Genomic DNA, 19,617 nt, shown 5'->3' on the forward strand with positions numbered 1-19,617 from the left:
GTAACAAGAAATTAGAATTAGAATGGACCCATTGGAAAAGAAAGAATGAAGTGATCTGACAAAATGTTGTCACTCCCAAACCTTCATCTACATTTTAATGATCCCCAAATCTTGCTCCAGCCCAGACCTCAGCTCTGAGTTCCTTCCACTGTCACCTGCACACATGCGTGCAAATGTCAACGAACACCCACCCCAACCCTGGCCAGTACGCACCTCCGTCATCCATATAGTTGTGAGGACTTCGTGGTCTCTGAACTCACTCCTAGTGTTCTTTCATGCTACCCAATTACTCCTTGGTCCTGCCCATTGGTATTAGTCCGCTCCAACTGCCATAGCAAAACAACACAGACTGGGTAGCTTAAATGACTGAAATTTATTTTCTTACAGTCCTGGAGGCTAGAAATCTGAGATCAAGATTTTGGCTGATTCTGTTTCTGGTGAGGGCTGTCTTCGTGGTAGACAGCAGCTTTGTCATAAGTCCTCATGTGGCCTTTCTTGGGTGCATGTAAGAGTTCTCTGATTTCTTTTCTTTTCTTTTTTTTTCAGTTGTCAATGGATCTTTATTTTATTTATTTATATGCTGTACTGATGCTTCACACATGCTAGGCAAGTGCTGTACCACTGAGCCACAACCCTAGCCCCTGATTTCTTTTCTTATAGGAACACTAATCTTATCAGATCAGGGCTCCACCCTTATGACCTCTCTTAACCTTAATTACTTCCTTAGAAGCCCTGTCTCCAAATACAGTCACACTAAAAAGTGGGGGGCGAGAATCACTCACACGCACACCGAGCCATGCTTGGGGTTAGGGCTTCAACATGGGAATTTAGAGAGGAGGGACACAAATATTCAATCCATAACACCATTTCACCCTCTAAGATTTCCATGAAATATATGACCCCTTATTTTCAGTATCTTTTTTTTTTTTTTTTTTGGTACAAGGGATGGAACCCAGCGGCACCTAACCACTGAGCCACATCCCCAGCCCATTTTATTTTGTATTTTGACACAGTCGCGTAGGACCTTGATAAATTGCTAAAGCTGGATTTTGAACTTGTGATCTTCCTGCCTCAGCCTCCCAAGTGCTGGCATTTCAGGCCTGTGCCACCATGTCCAGCAATTATTTTCACTATTTGGCCCTGCTCTCTCCCTGCTACTCCCAGCTACTATTCTGACCTTCCTGATTGTCTCCCCTCCTGCTCACCCATGCTCCCTATAGAATTATTCTTCCAAAATGGACAACTTATCATTGAACATCTACTAAGGGTTTCTGCCAACACCACCTCTTATTCTCCCAACAGGCCTGCAAGGTAGTAGAAACCCAAAGGAAGGATCGGAGAGGATAAAACAAGGCCCAGTGTTGCTTGGAATTGGATTTGAACCCAGACTGGACTCTAAAGTGCATGCTCTTTCTTGCGCGACTCCATTCATTGAAGTCCAAACCCCTAAAAGGATGCCAGGACCATAACATATGCAGCAATCAATGATTGGCAGATGAACAGGGTTATGTGTAACCATAACCTCGGCTTTTCCTTCATCGGTACTTAATGGCAAAGTTGATTTCCCTCTGATTCCAATTCCAGAGATCCTGGTCCTGTTTGGCTGCCTCTTTGGGGGGAAATGAGGAGTTAACATTTTGTTAATCAAACTGAAAATGCATACTTTTCCTATTAAAAGACAGGTTCTTGCATGTGACTCCAATTATTTATTAGATTTACATGCTCTTTTTTTTCCTATACTGGGGAATGAACCCAGGGGCACTTAACCACTGACTCACATCCAAAGTGTCCCCCACCAATTTTTTAAAATTTTATTTTGAGACAGGGTCACTAAGTTGCTGAAGCTGACCTCAAACTTGCAATCTTCCCACCTTAGCCTCCCGAGTTGCAGGGATTATAGGCATGTGCCACCACACCTGGATTTACATGTACTTTTAAGCATAGAAATTTTACAAGCATGAAATGATATTTAACTACTACTTTGTCTTAATTCCCCACTAGCTGATGTTATAACCTCTGTTCACTGAGATGTGGGAACTACCCAACTCACTGGATGATCAAGTTGAACAAACCAAGTGAGACACACCTCCGCACAGCCTTCCTTGGAGAACTTTGAGGTTTAAGGTGGCAGCACCTCTAACCAGTCATCCCCAGCAGTTATTCTGCACACTCCCCACCATACATCTCAACCAGAAGCACAGGTTGCTGAGTGCACCTGTCCAGCCCTGCCTCTCCTTTGCCTTGGTTCTGGGGACCTAGGGATGACTCCTTTCCCAAGGCCAGAAGCTACTCCCCACTCTCACCCCAACTGTAGCATGAGGCTGGAAGGATCAGTTCTGCATGAAGTCTGATCCTGACACTCATCTGAAGGCCTGTCTGTGTAACTTTGGGTATTTTACCAAACTTCTCTGTTTGAGTCTCAAAGATACCTTGCTCTAGTATCACCAGGTGGATAAATAAATTAGCCTCAGGGCTGGGGATATAGCTCAGTTAGAGTGCTTGCCTTGAAAGCACAAGGCCCTGGGTTCAATCCCCAGCACCACAAAAAAGAAAAAAAAAAAAAAAAAAAATTAGCCTCCTAGGTGCCAGGCCCTTTATAAACATTATTTCTGAACATAGGAAAATCAATGTTATCCTCATTTCAAGGAAGTAGAAACTGGAACTTGGAGAGGCGCCCTGCCCGAGGCCACTACTGATTCTGGGGAAGCAAATCTATTCAATCCACAGCAGTTCGGTTACTCAGGAAAGGTGGGGGCATCCAGAAACTTAAGCTCGGTGCATGTAGGGATGTGGTCTCATCTGGAGCTGCACGTCCATGAGGGGGTCACCCCAGGTGCTGGCCTGCGGTCTACGGGCCTGTGGGTTTTGGGGCCTCTTGGTGGACAGGCAGGCAGGCAGGCGCGTGCTTGGGACCACTGCTGGCTTCGCAGACACTGCTGTGCTGTGCTGTGCTGTGCTGGGTAAACGGCCCACTTTCCATGCCCTTCCCCAGGCACGCCCTCCCCTGCTCCCACTGCCTATTTAAGCCAGAGGCCCCAACTCAGCCCCGACATAGCCAGCTTCCGGAGGCAGGAGAGCAGCGCTGCAGGCTGGGCTCCCCCGGGATGAAAGGTCCTTCTGTTTCACCATTTCTACTGGTGGGTTCGAATGATGCTGAGCCGGGTAGTGGCGGAGCCAATTCTCTTCTTCTGGGAGTGTAGTGAGATGTGTAGCTAGCAGAGGAAAGCTCTGATTGGGTTTTTCCCATTTCTAATCCCTGACTTGATGTGATCTTATTTTCAAAGAGGGAGAAAGGCTGTAGTTTGTTGAAAGGACGGGGACAGCATATTTCAAAACAAGGTCTGGCTCAGAATATCAATGATCTGACATGTTTATCTTTTCCTTTCTTTCTTTCTTTTTTTTTTTTTCCTAGAAAAGGAAAGGGCCTATTAATGTCAAGGTTGTGGAGATTCCATTTCCCTTCAGGAACTCCTCCCTAAACAGTCAGTTCCTGTCATTAATATCATTTCAAAAATACATGTAGGGGATTTTTCAGGAGAATTTGGCAGAAGGGTGGGAGTTATGCAGCTAGTGGGGGACAGTTTGGAAATTGTCAGAGGCCAAAGACCCTGACAGATTTCTTAATGAGAAATGAGGAGTGAGCCCCTCCACACTTGAAGAGAGGGGAGTGGAGGCTGGGTGTCGCCCAGGCCCCAGCGGCTCAGAGGGGACTGCCTCCTTTATATCCACTCCAAAGACTTGCTAGCCTGTAATCTAGAGTCAGATCAGCCCAGCGAGAGCATGAGGGACAGAAATGCACTCAGGTCATCTGTCGACAGAGGTTGAGGAGGCAGGCATTTCAGGGGCAGGAGATGGGATCGCCTGTGGAAGCCAGGACAGCAAAACACTGTCTGACTCCAGGTAGACTGGACTCCCTGGGCTATGGAGTGGGTTAGGGTTGACTGCCAGGTATTTAACTCAGAGGGAAAAAGCCAGATATCCACATGGAAAGTAGGGCCTTTCAAGAAATCCAGGTCACTTTGAATAGTTATGGACCTATGGGCTCTGGCTTCCTTCTTCCCATTCTGATCTGGGAACACCAAGACCCAATTTCAGTTGATGCTTGCTGGCCATGGTCATCCAAGATCCTGTATTAGCCCCCTTTGTTCCAAGGGAGGGGATACTGGAGACTCAGAGGTTAAGCCACTTGTCCAGGAATTTCAACTACTAGATGGCAGGCCCACCTGGAACCAGGTCTCACTGGAGCACACATCTTCTCAACGCGGATTCCTAATCAGAAGGGAGCCAACTGTATATGGAAAAGGAGACACTCCTTCCACTGCTTCTGCAATATCTTTGATCAGGGGACAGAGAATGGATTGGGATGCAGATCTTGGATTCTTTTGAACACCTAGTTTCGGTGACTTACAAAATAATTGTGCATGAAGGACCCAGTATGATCTGGAAGGGCCCTGAGGAGTACACTAGCCTTTCTGAGATGGGGTGGTGGTGGTGGTGGTGGTGGTGTGAGGGCTTTGGGCAGGGCAAAGGAACTGGCTTGAGAAGGTGGAGGGCACAAGCAGAGCAGCACCGGTCGCGCAAGGCCAGAGCTGAACAGAGCTGAACTTGAAAGCCGAGACCGAGAGCAGGGGCGGGACCGGGAGTCAAACATTCGGCCGGCGAGTCGGGGACCGGGCCTGGAGCTGGAAGGCGGGGCTGCAGAGCCCAGACAGCCCCTGAGGCCAGGGGGCGGGGTCACAAAACCGCACTTGGCGGGTGATCAGGGGGGCGGGACCAGTACCTGAGGTCAGGGGCGGGACTAAGGGTGGGGCGGGGCCCGCAGCAGATACTGGGGCCCACGTGTGGAGGGCAATGTCCCCAGGGCGCAATGCCAAGATCCCTGGGCCGGGTCAGCTGGAGGAGTTCGGAGATCCTGTGGCATCTTGTCCAAAGGCCTCTGGTCACACCAGTGCCCTCCCAACCCTCCGAAGACCCCGCTGGTTCACGAAGTGTCCCTGCTGAAACTTCCCTCCGCCGGCCTGCCTACCCTTTCCTTTACCTGTTTCTTCCTGGGACGCCGATTCCTCCCCCAACCCACCCCTGTCCCTGTGGCCACCGTCCTTCCCAGGTTTGGGTTCAGCTCTGCTCCCCTCTGCCCCCAACCCCGATATCTTTGCGAGGCAGAGATTGATTTACACGAAGCTCCTGGGGAGCGCTCTGATTGCTTCACCTATCAGATCAAACCCAGGCCCGCGCTGGGGCTCCGAGTTTGCCTCTTCCCTGCGCCCCCTCCACCTGCACTCGGCTGGGTGCGGCTGTCCACGTGGAAGGCTCCTCCATCCGACCCGCGGAATCCTCCCCACCTGACAGCTCTCTGCCCCACGCCTGTCACACAAACCTTCGCCCCAACCCCCTCCGGCTGCACTTCGTCTGCAGGACAGCGGGGCCCACACCCTCGCCCTGGCGACAGTGAGGGTGTGGCAGCGCCTCCAGCGCAGGTGGAGTTCCTAGGTCTTTGTACCTGGCTCACCTGTTCTGGGCTGCTGTTGGTTGAGTTCCGGAGATTGTTCCGGTCACCTCTGTGAACTGTTCATCTCCTTTCAGGTCCTGACAGCCAAGACTTCCCCACTTCAGAGGTAAAGACAACACAAGGTCCAAGAGGCCCCTCCTCAGGTAAGACTGGATCCACCCAGGGCCGGCCAGGCCCACACTAGGCCTGCCCTCATGGTCTCCTTGTAATGTTTTTGATATAAAGAGGAGCTGTGCAAAATCGATTAAGAAAAAGATGTGCAGTTTGGTTAAAATTTTGAAATCTACAGCTCTGGGTAGCCGTGTGGGGCAAACCTGCCCACCTGGGAAGTTTGGTGCCTGCAGGAAGGGGGTGTGTCTGCTCTCCCACATCTGCAGAGGCAAAACCAACTCCTTCAGGACATAGGAAGAGAATCTAGTGAAGGCACACAAGTTAGGCATCCTGGAAAAGGTAACCCGACATCATTGCCCTCTAAACTGTCAGAAAAATATAGCATATTCTTGATGCTAAAACCCAGAGTTGGGAAGGGTATTGTGAAACAGCTATTCTCAAACAATCAGTAACTTAGCATGACCTTGGTGGAAAGCAGTTTGGCAATATGTATCAGAAGTTTTACAAGTTTACTAATTCTCTTGAATTCATCCCAAACAAACAATTCAAAACTAATAGGCATTCTGAGAAACAAGAGTAGATACTTGCCAGGGATGATGATACACACCTGTAATCTCAGCAGCTCAGGAGGCTGAGGCAGGACGATTGCAAGTTCAAGGCCGGTCTCGTAACTTAGACCCTGTCTCAAAATAAAAAATAAAAAAACTGGGGATGTAGCTCTGTGGTAAAACACCTCTGGGTTCAATCTCCAGTAGCAACAGAAAAAAAAAAAAAAAGAGAGAGAGAGAGAGGAAGAGAGGTGTGTGTGTGGGAGAGAGAGAGAGACAGAGAGACAGAGACAGAGAGAGAGAGATTAGGAGACTATGTTACCCTTCCCCCAAACCATGGGAGTTTGATGAATGATGCTCATTTACATATTTTGAATATGTCTGCCTATCCTTTATGTTGAATCTTGGTGGGAAAGGTAGAGAAAAGGGGGAAATTGGAGACGGATGATCTGGTTTTACCTCTCAGGAACTGTCATTTATGTCTCTGAGTCTCAGATTCTTTACGAGTACGGTGGTGCCGACCATACCCATCTGAGGTGACTTTGCAGTGTCAGTACACCCCCAGTGTGAAGAGCACTTTCTTTGAGGTGTGTGCTGTGTCTCTGCTCAGATGGCTTCTAGGGGTGGATCCATTATTTCTGCCTTTCTAATGATCATTTCCAGTCTTTCACGTCCTTGTCAAGGACTGGCTCTGTCCTACCTCAGCAGGGAAAGAGAAAGGAAGGAAGGGAAGAAGTGAGTTTGAGGTCCTGAATGGCTGCAGGTAGCCTCGGATGAGCTGGCTTGCCGAAGCCATTCTGGCTGCAGGGTCAACAGGGGCAGGTCTACCACGTGTCAGTCAGGTGGCAGGTTTCCTACTCTCTGGTAGGAGCTGGCAATGGAATAAAATATTAAGGGTCCGTGGGAGTTAGAGGGGGACAAAGGCCTTGTTCCTTGTCTGGCCTCAGAGTTAGAAAAACAGAACTCTCATTCCCTGGCAGAAATGAAGGTTGGGGTAGGTGGATGAGCACCTCCTTCCCACCCCCAGAATGCCATGTAGACAAGTCCCTGGTCCTGCAGAGACAAGCCACAGGGAACACACAAGTCCCTGCTCCTTTTACTTGGAGGGATGGAATTTGTCAAAAGAGCTTGAGCCTCCTGTCTCTTCGTCCTGTTTCTAACTTGATGGATCTGAAGGTGACATATGTATATGACAGGGGCTAGTCACCTTTCTGGCGTACATACTGCAAACTTGTGCAATACCTTCACAGAAGCTACCAGTGCCCAAGACAGAAATGGTCTGTCTGAGGGAGGCCAGAGGGCCTACAGTTTTCCCTTGAGCCCTGGGTGAGGACTGACTGGGGTTTGATGAAGAGACCATTGCTGGGTTAGGGTTGCGGCTGTGGTAGAGCGTTCACCTAGCATGTGTGAGGCCCTGGGTTTGATCCTCAACACCACATAAAATAAAGGTATTGTGTCCACCTACAACTAAAACAAAATATTAAAAGAGAGAGAGAGAGAGAGGAGCAGTGGTCTACTGTGTAGTTTAAAAAGATACTACCAGCCACCAGCTGAGGTGGGAGGGCAGAGGTCAGGTTCAGGCTGTTGCAGATCCGCACTGGGGCATGGCTGTGGGAAGGGATCCCGGGGACTGGGGAGGCAGAACTGGGGGCTGGTGAGAGGAGGCAAGCCATGAGGGTGGGGGTTTGGGGTCCAGGGGCTACGGGGAGTCAGAACTGGGGTTGGGGAAGTGGAGGAAGAAAAATGATGAACTTAGAGGAAAAGTTGGAGGTCAATCAAATAGGTCAATCTTGACTTTGTCATCTGGGAATAGATGTCCCATGAGATCAACTGAGAGAGGAGGAAAGAGACAGGGGAAAGTGCAGCTCCTATGGGGTGTTTTTTTTTTTTTTTTTTTTTTTTTTTTTTCTTTTGTGATGTGGGGACACTGAGCCTCATGTATGCTAAGCAAGCGCTCTACCACTGAACCACACACCCAGCCCCAGCCTGTCTGAAAGCAAATCAGGCTGAAACTACATAGACTGCTTTCTCATTGTCCTGAACATTTTTTCCCCTAAAACTTACCAGAAAGCCTGGTAAGATACCCTGCACACCTTCTCTCTGGAAGTAGGGGTGCAGTCACAAGCTGGGCTGCCAGCCAGAGGGACTGCAGGAGCAGACGCCGCCCCCACACTCTGAGCAGGCAGCATTACTAGAGCTGCCCAGCCGTGTGGCCTGGGGGTGCTGTCCACACAGGCCATCTTGAAATTAAACAAACCAACTGTGAGTGAGCCTGTCGAGTCCTCCTCGCAGGCCCATGTTCCACAGCTGGTCCTCCCCGTGCGTCCTCGCCGCAGGCAGGGATCTGGTGGTCCCTCCTGTCATCAAAGGTGTGGTTCTGGCAGGTAGGACTTCCTGAGTCCTGCCTGGAGCCCACTCTGCTCCCTCTCTGTCCTTCCACATGACCTGTCTCTCCTTTGCTCATTGCTTACCTTCCCCAACACCCATAACCTTCCTGTCCCCCCACCCGCTAGAGGACACCAGCACCATACACACCAAGAAGGCAAAGTTTGTTTCCAGAAACTCCTCAGCCCTTGCAGTGAACCCCCTGCAGTCACACCTGACTCGCTAGGAGGCCCCAGCCTCCCTTTTTAACAACTGCTGCCCTGGCCCTGCTCCTCACAGCCCTGGGTGCTCCCATCAGCCAGCAGGGCTGGTGGTGTCCCATCTGTTTTTTCTGATGTGCAGCACAGGCTGTTGGCGCCATCTCAATCTGTGTCCACCTCAGAGGACCTCCTGCCCCTCTCCTATAGGCTCTGCTCAGCCCTCTGAGAGCAACTCCACACAAGGACCCCTGTCAGGGAAGAATTTTCCAATGGATTTGGTTCTCTATTTCTATGGGTTTACCTTCTATGTCACCTAAGTAGCTGCCTCTGTGCAAAAACAATCTCCACTAAAAATTGAAGATTAAGGTCCAACTGCCCTAATGCCTCATGGTCCCCAGACACAAAGCAGGAATGGACATTTTTGGTCCTCACACAGAGGAAGTGAGCTTCCTGCCTGACCTGAGTTCAGGGAAGAGGAACATCATTATTGCCATCGAAAGGAAAATAGAGAAAGTGATGCCTGGAGGGTAGATCTGGTTGTATTCCTGGAAACTGAAGGTGTCACCTGGAACCCAGACCTCCCATAGTACTGTATGCAGAGGAAGGCCCTGAGTACAGCCTGGGGTCAGGGGTCTCCAAAAGTGCCCAGTCTAGGGCTTCAACCCACAGTGAGGTGCGAGACCCAGCCTCAGTCTAAAAAGCCAGGCCCTCAGGCCCACTTCCCAGGGCTGTTGGGAGAGTTGGTGACACACTGGTGCCTGGTTTTATTTACTCATTCTCACTCATTTGCTTTTTAATCTCTGCACAAATTCTCCTCTAGGACTCGGTTTGTTAAATGTTCTTTGAATAGAAAACGTCAGGCTGAATGTGTAATGATTCCCTTCAGGAGAGTTTTTGCAAGTCTGTTCTGTTTTGGGAAGGTCTGTTGTCTCATCTGTGTTCTCTGGTGCCTTGGAAGGCCTCCCCACCGCCCAGGCGGCTGACCCATTCCAGCAGGAAGCGCTGTGCTTGAAACGCATCTGCACTCGGGGTCTGCACGAATCCTAGCATTTGCACAGGCTGTGTTTAAGATTCTCCTCCATAGAAAACATGTTGTCACTCCTTCTAAAGTGTGTTCTCAGCCTTGCTCATCACATGAACCACTGACGTTAGCATTTGAGTTAGGGAAGCAGGGACTTTGCTGAGACAGAAGCCTCAACTGTGGAGCCTGAGAGAAGTGAGTCTCCTCTGCTCTCCATCCCTGCAGTAGAGATGGCACTGACCAGCTGGGCGCGTGCTGGGAGCCCATGGGGCTTTCTCCGCACTCAGCCTACTGAATGACCATTCTCACACAGAGGACCCCACAGAGCTCCCTTGAGGCTGGTGATGTGACCTGCTAGAGGATTCCAGGATCCTCTGTGTGTGACCATTGGGGAGGTCCTGGTCAGGTACGGACCCCAGAACCCAGGCAGGATAGGGCACTTGAGCTCAGAGGCCCAGGCCCAGGTAGATGCTTGACTTTGGCTGTACTGGGCCTGCTCCAGTTCTGCCCATCGGTGCCCCCTGTGGAGGAGGGCCTGTGAACAGGGTGGAGACCTGAGACCCCATCTTCATCATGGAGGAAGCCTTCACCCTAGACTCCTATCCTGGCTCAGCCTCTCTGAGGGCACAAGACTGGCAGGAGCCCCGTAGCAGACAGATCTGGAACAGAAAGGTCCTTGAATGAAATGTGAGGGTCCATGAGAGTAAGGGAAGTTGTGACTTGGGTTGACTCAGGCGTAGAGTTAGGTGCCAGCCACCCCCCAACATTCTCCTTAGTGCTGTCCTTTGTGGTCACCAGTAGATGGATCCAAAATGGTAGGCAGTAGAGGCTGGGGCAGGCAGATTGTCAAATGCAGCTCCCTGCCCCCACATTGTGATGGACCCCCTGTTCTTAGGGCAACGTCTTTGCCACTGTGGCACAAGGACCTGGCCCTGGGGTCCTGCATTTTAAACATCAGGTTGGCTTGGGTACCCTTGCACATGCTCCACCACCCTGGCTTGAGATTTGCTTTCCGATCATGCATGATCAGCTTTCTAGTGGTGCACGATCAGCTTCATGTGGGCTCTCTGAGTCCTAACATGGAAACGCAGAGGTTGGCTGGTGGAAGGAGCACCCCAGAGCTGCTTTCAGCATGTTCCTATTCTCAGAAACCACATGATGCATTAATAACTCCAGTGGAAAGTTTCTTTTTGAAAATTTTATGGCCCCTTTGCCTGCACCTGGCTTCTGCAGAGCCCTTTGACTTGGGCTGGCTCACACAGGCAGCTCACAACAGAGAGCTCCGATCAGGTCCTGCCAGGAGACAGGCCCTGACACCTCCCACACTGTCCTGGCCTTCACTGGGAGAGGGGGGTGCTTCTTTATAAGATCGAACAGACATATGAGAAAACTTTGAAGGCTCTGGCTATATCACAAAGGTTTGTTTTTTTTTCTGTGTGTATGTATGTTTCTTTTTTTTCTTTTTTTTTTTTTTTTTTTATGTTCTGGGGTTGGTCCCAGGACTTTGTGAATGCTAAGCAACACTGAGCAACACCCCAGCCCTCTTAAGGGCCTTTGCAGGGAATCCCCAGTGGTAGCAGTAACAGTAATCATGATAGAGAGAAGGCAGGTATTCCCCTGCACCAAGTGTCTGCCTCTGTTATTGGAGTTCTAGGCCAGAGGCCTGACTCTGGGGATCCAACAAATAGGGTCCAGCTGCTTGCCCCAGAAACTAAACAAAAAAGGAAATGATGAAAAGCATGAAAGGAACTTTAATCTGTGCAGCTACACTGGGAAGACAAGAAAATCCACATCCTTAGTCCTGTCTTCAAGGGACTGACAATGACTTTGAGGTTTTATAGAAAGGGGAATGAGGGCAAAGGTTGGGGGTTTGCATATCTGGGGGTTTTCCCCAGTGGCCAAAGCAGGTGATGGTGATTAGGTTTCATCTGTCCGTCTTTATCTCAGGACTGGTTAGGTGGGGTCTTGTCCCCCATGAGAAAATTGCTGTTGGGAGTAGCTTCAATTCATTACAAGGTGATCAGACCTCGTTCCTGGAATCCAAAGTGAGTCAGAGCAAAGAGAAGGATGCAAAATGGCGGCAGAGATGCCAAGTCTTTGATCCCATTTTTAGCCATCCATAGGACATTTGTAGGCAAAAACGAAGAGTCTAAGTCCTTGTTCCACCTCCTTGTGGCTTGTCTCCACCTAGCCTGAGATGTGATAGCCATGCTTAATACATGAGGAAATGAAGGCTCAGAGCATCTATTGAGAAACTTGTCCAATATCCAGCAGGAAGGCCTGACTGTGCGCACCTGACACGTACTTTGTGTTTGTAACACCTGCTGGCTCACACTGCTGCCACTGCAGGACTCTGTGAGGGATGCCAGCCCTGCAGGGCCTCGGGGCTCAGGAGGGTGGCTCCACAGGCAGCCCAGAGGAGACAGGAGGTGCACAGGGGAGGGGCTAAAAAGAATTGTTTTAGAATGTATATGAAACAAGATCCCTTTGGTGCAAGTGACAGAAACCTAACTCAAAGTGACAAAAAAAAGGAGCAAAGAAAGGGAAATTTGCTGACTCATTAATTAGAATGAGTGGAGGTTGAATGGCTTCAGGCACAGGGAGATCCGAACTCAAATATGTCACTAGAACTTGGCTTCTCTCTTTTTAGCCGTAAGGTCTATTTTCCTCTGAACTGGACTCGCTCTCAAGAAAGGTCCCAGAAGCCTCAGGCTCTCAGCACAGCACTTTCATCTCAGAGAAAATATAGGCTTCTTTCCAGAGGGTCTGGCTAGAATTCCAGGGAGATCTCAGATTGTCCAGCTTGGCCGCGTGACTGTCCAACTGGGGGAGGCGGCTGTGGTGCTGTTTGGCCAGGCCTGGCTCACTAGCCCCCAGTTCCCACCACAGTGGAGCAGAGCAGTTCGTCTGCCATGTCAGAGAAGTGAAGCAAAAAGGAAGGCAGAGGCAGAGTGGTGGGTGCTTTTGATCTAGAAGAACGAATAGGCGTTTACCTGGCACACCTGTGTCCGTGGGAGTCGCTGCTACAGCCCCTATATTTATGCTGGACACCAGACCCTATTCCGTCCGGGGTTTGGCTTTCAGCGATTAGTCTGGGTATGTGCACCCCCCTCCGCATTCAGAAAGGCATCCATCTCTCTTCAGTCTTTCTGTCCTCACAGTGACAAGCTGACTCCAAGTTTCAGCAGCTCAGAGCTCACGTTGCCATGCCAACTCCTCCACGGCAGGCATCTAGGCAGAATGGGCTGGCTCCATCTCTGTGCTGCTGGCGGATGCAGGCACATTCGGGTAATTGGATTGGAGCAAGCCACTGGGCCTTTCCTGCAGAAACTGGGGGCTTGGCTCAGCCCCTGTTTAGACGTGAGCCTATGAACACAAAGAGGACTCAGAGGAGATCCCTTTGCTCCAGGATTCCTGGCCATGCTGCTGGGAAGAGAGTGTCCAGCAGGCAGGAGGCCAAAGGAAAGGGAGGTGAAAGACACGTTGCAGCTTCGCCCTCAAATCAACTTTCCAGAAGTTTCCTAAAGCTCAGGAATACCTCATAGATGGTATGGGCATCCACAGAGGGACCAGGGCTTGTCTTGGCTAGTAGAACTAGTCTAGCTTGCTCACTTCACCACTGCAGAAGAAATTCAAAGTCAAATTCAACTTCCACCCAGGAACCTTAGAGCTGTTAATACCGACAGGGCCTGTGCCCCCAGCATGCCTTCCAGGTCTGTCTCTTAGGGAGCAGGGGGTGGAATGGTGGTCCTGGGTCCTGGTAATTTGGCATCCAATAGCAGCAGTCCTGCTCACCGCAGCCGGCCCAGACAGGACCGTTCCTGAGGATGCCCTCCCTGGGGATGCCCCTTTGCCCTCATACCAGTGTCTGGGGTGAGGGGTCTTGGCTTAGCTCAGGCCTCTAAGCAGCCCGTTCCCCCCTTTCCAGGTCACAGGCTAACAACCAGGTGTGTCACTGTTGACAGATTAACTAGCAGGAGCAGCCACATTGTGGAGTTGCTTGCTGTCAGTGCCCTACGCCAACCCAGAATAATAACAACAACAAAATAACAATAACAGGCTGTGACCTCCTGGGTGCTGCCCAGGATTTGTCTCTTCTTCCTCTCCCAGATGAACTTGGGATTGCCTGGCTTCCCAACATCCTTAGGAAAGTTTCCCTCCTACCTGGATCAACCTGTGAATCATGTGGCCTGTCCTGGCTGCACTGTCCAGTCCGGTCCTCACTGCAGGGAGAGGAACAAGTTAGGGAAGGCTTTGACTTTGGCCCAAACAGTGCAGATGGCATTTCTGAGAATCTTGAGGCATTTTGGGTCAGTCAGTGTCCTGAAAGTCCCCTGGGTGGGCTGGGCATCACACTGAATCCAGAGATTCAGGAGGCTGAGGCAGGAGGATCACAAGTTCAAAGCCAGCCAGCAACTTAGCAAGGCCCTAAGCAACTTAGTGAGATCCTGCCTCAAAATAAAAAATAAAAAAAGGTGGGGGATGTGGCTCAGTGTTTAAGTGCCCCTGGGGTTCAATCCCCAATACCAGGAAAAAAAAGAGAAGAAAGAAAAAGTCCCATGGTTGGGTTCAAGCTAGTCCCCAGAACAGTGCAGAGAGCAAGGGCTAGGGAGAGAAAGCAGAGCATGTGGGGACTGTCCTCAGCAGGGGAGGAGGGGAAGGAAGCAGGGCTGACCAAATCACAAGCTGACTTCCTCTAGTCCTCATGGTGGCCCTGGGAGGTATGTACTGCAGCCCCCGTGTCATGATCAGTGCCAGGATTTCATTCAGATCAGCCACTCCTGAACACTGAGCAGTAAAGCCCAGGGAGAGGGTGAATCTGGTCTCCATTTTTAGAACAGAGAGGTCAACCACCAGGAGTCCTGCCCCCACTTCCAGGGCTCAGGAGTAACCATGGAGTCTGCCAGCATCCCTTAAGATGTGAGGGTATCCAGGACTCTAACTTGGCTCTGAAGACCACGGTGTGGGGACAGAATGTGTGGTTTCTGGTAACCCTAGAAGCCACACACCAGGATTTGCAAAGGGGACAAACCCAGGGATGGCTATTGGCCTTATCAAAAGGAAATCTAAACGAGCAATCAGGTCTGAGAGGTTGAGCTGCAGAAGCTCAGCACATGTGGACTTGGCCCCGCCAGACCCATTAGAGCCCATGGTGGGCTTTGCTTGGCAAATCTGCCAGCCCTCAGACCTGGAAGAGAGAAGCGGGTCATGAAGGAAAGGAAGGAGCCCTCACCCAGAGACAGAGCCTAGGCCAGGCCCACCCACCATAGCCCAGTGCTGCCAAAGCAGCACAGGCCAGAGAAAGGAGACGTGGGTACAGCTAGGACCGGCCTGGGCCCTGCACCAGCCGGGGAAGGCACAGCCTGCCACGGTCACTCCTCTGAGGACTCAAGGTTTCTTTGAGAAGTTTCCAGCCTCTCATGTTTAACTGTAGCGTGCCTCTTTCATGGGGAAAGTGTAGATCAGACTAATTAATGTGTGTTGTTTGTTTACCCTCCTTTCATTTCCCTGAGACGAAATAATTAGCCACGGAGCTTTAGAAACCAGCTCATCAGTGGCAGTCCCCCTGCGTCGCCTGCAGCAGCAGCTTCTGTGTGTAGACACGGGACCTGCACAGGGCAGGGCCGGGGCAGCATCTGGGGTGCTCCTCCTGTCCAGGGCACCACAGGAGGGAGGCCAGTGATTTGCAAAGGGAATAAACCCCTACATGGCGGATGCAGCATAGCTGTGAAGGACCTGGGATGGCAGCAGGGAGGGCTGGGAAGTTCAGGGGCCACCATCCTCTTAAAGGAGAAGCCCCACTGCCACCAGATTCCACCCACACCCAAATGAGGACCATAAACATGCCCATGACCAGCCCAGGAGAGGCAGGAAGAGCAGGCCTGGCCACTCTGTACCTCTGCAGGCAGGGCTGGGAGAACTTGCTCAGAAGGGTGTCTGTGGTCACAGCAGGAATGAGAGAAACATGGAGTAGCTGAGAGGGAGTCTCTCCCCTCACCCCCAATAGCCTTCTCCTAGCAAACGGCAGACCCCAACTGACCTGCCAGTGTTGGGAACAAGCCACATGGGAAGATGGAAAGTTCGAGAAATTTCTCTCAGGAACCCTCTTATGAAGTGAGGCTGCATCCACCTCCGACCATAACAGAGCTCTGGCCACCCTGTAGCACACAGGCCTGTGCTGCTTTGAGGGCAGCACGGTGTGACCTGGGCACTCTTTCTTCCCTAGTCCTTTCTCCAAAAGTGTCATCCCAGCCAGGGCTCAGCCTGCTTATGGGGGAAGCCTGACCCTGACACAGGGTGATTTGTGATTTGAGCCCTGCCATGGACAGCCCCACCTGCCCCGCCTGCCCCTTGAGCAGGGTGCACTCACCCCTCAGTCAGCCATTTCTGCCCCTGTTCTTTCCCTCCCTGAGCCGGGAGGCTACAACCAGGGCCCAGCCATAGACATGGATCCTGATGAGCTCACAACACAGACAAAATCCCAAGTAATAAATAGTGCTGGCTCTCGGCAAAAGGGCAGCAGTGGGGGGGTGGTTGGGGGTTACAGGCAGCCTTGGATGGGGCCAAGGAAGAACCCCCCTGAAGAGGAGGCACATCTCTGAGCCCGAAGACGGGCGACGGAGGAGGAGGGGGAGACGGAGGGGGAGTTTCAGGCAGGAGCACAAGCCTGGTGACTGGGCAGGCACGGCTGGGTGCTGGAGCCCTCCTGTTGGTGTGGGGAATTGGGGAGGAAGGGGGAGGGAAGGACAGTACAGGGGCCTGCATGTGGACTCGGAGGACCTGTGAAGGACCTGGGATGGCAGCAGAGAGGGCCAGGTGGGTGCAGCAGCACAAGGGGCCTTAGACAGAGATTGGAAGACTAGACTTTATTCCCCAAGACAATGGGGCCACCAAAGGAAGAGAGAATAAGATTGTGTTTGGGCACACTGGGGACAGGAGGACAGCGCCCAAGCGAGCTAAGAGCTCAGGTGAGGATGGTGCTGACTGGTGACTTCAAGCCAGAAATGAGGAGGACAAGTTGGTCATGGTGGTGCACACCTGTAATCTTAGTGGTTCAAGAGGCTGGGGCAGGAGGATTCCGAGTTCAAAGCCAGCCTCAGCAACTTAGTGAGGCCCTAAGCAACTTAGTGAGACCTTGTCTCAAAATAAAAAGGGCTGGGGATGTGGCTCAGTGGTTAGGTGCCCCTGGGTTCAATCCCCAGGAGAGAGAGAGAGAGAGAGAGAGAGAGAGAGAGAGAGAGAGAGAGAGAGAGAGAGAGAGAGAGATAGAAAGAAAGAAAGAAAGAAAGAAAGAGAGAAAGAAAGAAAGAAAGAGAGAGAGAAAGAGAGAAAGAAAGAGAGAGAGAGGGTGAGTGAGGAGCAGGTCTACTCCTAGACTTTGGTGTGGTGTCCAGGTGGTTCCAAGAGTATGGCCTGGGCCCTCCCTCAGCATCTTGGTGCCAAATGCAGGAATCACTGGTATCTGAAGAGCCTTAGGAGAGCCCCTACCACCCCCTATTGCCCCACAGAAATAGAACCCACAGGTTCTGCCCCCAGCCCCGTGGATGCAGCAGAGACAGAGGTCCATGCAGACAGCTCCCTCTCCTCTCCTCACTCCAGCCAGGGCTGCTGATTTGCTGAGCCTACCCCTCTCACAGCCATGAATTACTAGGATATTAAAGAAAGAGTGAGTGAGTCGTACTGGAGTTTCCCAAACCAGATGGCAGTGTGGGAAGATTCTGCACACCCACCAGCCCTTCTGAGCACACTGAGCCCGGAGCCCAGGTCCCAGATTTCACCAAGGCCCAGCACAGAACTGGCTCTCCACTGTGGTCTGCACTGTAAGTTTCCAGCATTCCCTTCAAACTGATTTCCCCTGGACAAAGTCAAAGCCTTGTGAAATGTGTTCTTCAGAACCAGACAGAGCCAGCAGCTTAGGTTCATCTTTAGATATCTGCACCCCACCATCAGCCCTAGGAGTGGTGGCCTTGGGGGTATGCTTGGGCCACTGATGTGCCACATAGACGACCCATTCTCACACCATGGGTCTGGCGGGAAAATGACTACCTCCTCTCTGGCCAGATGCATTCAGGATCAACCTCCGCTCATTTGCCTCCTTTCTGGAGTGCCTGCCCATGCCAACCTGGGGCTCCCTGGTGCCCTTATGAGCCCCTTCTTTCCAGAAACCTCTCGTCTGCTGAGGAGGTGTGCATATCCCAAAGCATTTGTGACACAGAACTGCAGAGACTGGGCCACTCTTTTTTTTTTTTTTTTTTTTTTTTTCTTTTAATGTATTTTTAGTTGTTGATGGATCTTTAATTAATTTATTTATATACAGTGCTCAGAATTGAACCCAGTGCCTCACACATGCTAGGCAAGTGCTCTACCACTAAGCTACAACCCCAGCCCTTGGCCACATTTGAGGGGTACAGGAGCCCCCAGTGGAGGTACCTAAGTCCCCTGGGCAAGGGAAAGGCAAAGACTACTCTCTGGGAAGGTGATTTCTAAGCTGTAATCAAGTCAAGAGGCAGAGAGAGGGAATCACAGGGCAAGAACAGGACCTCACTGTCACCGTAAAGGAGATGCAAGCTTCAGAAGGGCACAGGGGTTATAGAGATGGGCATACCTGGAGGTGACTGAGGAGATGTCCCTCCAGCCATTGTGTGCAGGGCCAGTAGAGGCTGATGAAGTTGGTGAAGTATGACGCAGTCCTGGACCCAGGCAGGGATTCCAGAAGGGACATATGGGACATGGAAACAGAGAGGGTGGAGTCCACATGATACCCAGGTCCCTGACTTGGGTGACCAAAGATGCAGGAGGAGGAGAGGGTGTGGCGAACTGTGGGTCAGGCCCACCAGAGTACTAGGGCAGAAACTGGGTAGGGTCAGTCGGCACTCTCACCCTGGCTGACCTGGTAAGGTCAACTCTGGGTCATGCTCACACAAGTTCCCCTCAGAAGGAACACCCCGGGCCCGTGAAGCCTGCTTAAACATGTAGACTCTTGTCCGTATTGATAGGACACCCTGCTCAACAGTGTACCTGTCACCTCTCCTGGGTGGAGTCTCCAGCCTGCTCTGAGACCCACTGCGACTCTTGTATGGCCTGGTACCTGGACCCAGGGTGGATATATTCAGGTGGCTGAGGGCCTTTTCCAGACTCGCATCTTGAGGAATTCAGCAAGAGAACGACTAAAGCTTGGGCGAGACCCACAGGGAACTTCTCTGAAAGTTCAGGGTCCCTGTAATTGGGTGACTGTCATTCTGGCAGTTGGTAAGGCACAGGCTGTGCCAGGATCCTTGCTGGTGGGGCTGAGGGGTTCCTGCTGGGGTCCAGTGGGGGCAGAGCCTGTGGCTGATCCGCAGGCAGAGCTGCAGCCAGAGTGGGGTGTTTGTGGGTGGGGCCACCCTTTTCTCAGGCCCTGCCAGCCACGCTGCCCTCTGCCCTGACCTAATTGACATTCAGTGACGTGTGGCATGCTTGCAGTTCCTCTAACCCAGGGTCACTGCCTACCCATTTAAAAATGCCCCTGGCTTCTGAAGGACTTCATGCTGCTCCTGCCAGCGTCAGCCCAGGCATCCTCCAAGATCCCGCTCATGTCCCCTTCGCAACCACAAAGCTGTGCCATCTGAAAACCAGGGCCATTTCTCAAGCAGTTAGGTCACAAGATCAAGACAGTTAGGGACAAAGACAGATAGGGACAGTCATGTGACCAAGCCGTTTACTCCAGGCGGACAAAACACATTAGGCAAACTGAGTGAGTGGGACCATCTCCTGACCCCCGCATGCCCCTGAGAGCCTGCTGGCTCCAGCCTCAGAACAGTCCTGCTCCCTTAAAGATCAATTAAAGCCCCTCGCTTTCTGTCT

At 51.5% G+C, this 19,617-nt stretch overlaps 1 protein-coding gene across 1 annotated transcript in view; it reads left to right on the plus strand.

The window, feature by feature from the left end:
* SMPD3 (sphingomyelin phosphodiesterase 3) overlaps positions 1-19,617 on the plus strand; it is an 84,897-nt gene that overhangs the window by 50,227 nt on the left and 15,053 nt on the right. The window contains exon 2 of the mRNA XM_079116869.1: positions 5,584-5,652. The gene's annotated coding sequence lies outside the window, so the exon portion shown is untranslated. The remainder of the gene's footprint in view (positions 1-5,583; positions 5,653-19,617) is intronic.

This window comes from Sciurus vulgaris, assembly GCF_902686455.1.
Source record: "Sciurus vulgaris genome assembly, chromosome: 17".
NCBI lineage: Eukaryota > Metazoa > Chordata > Mammalia > Rodentia > Sciuridae > Sciurus > Sciurus vulgaris.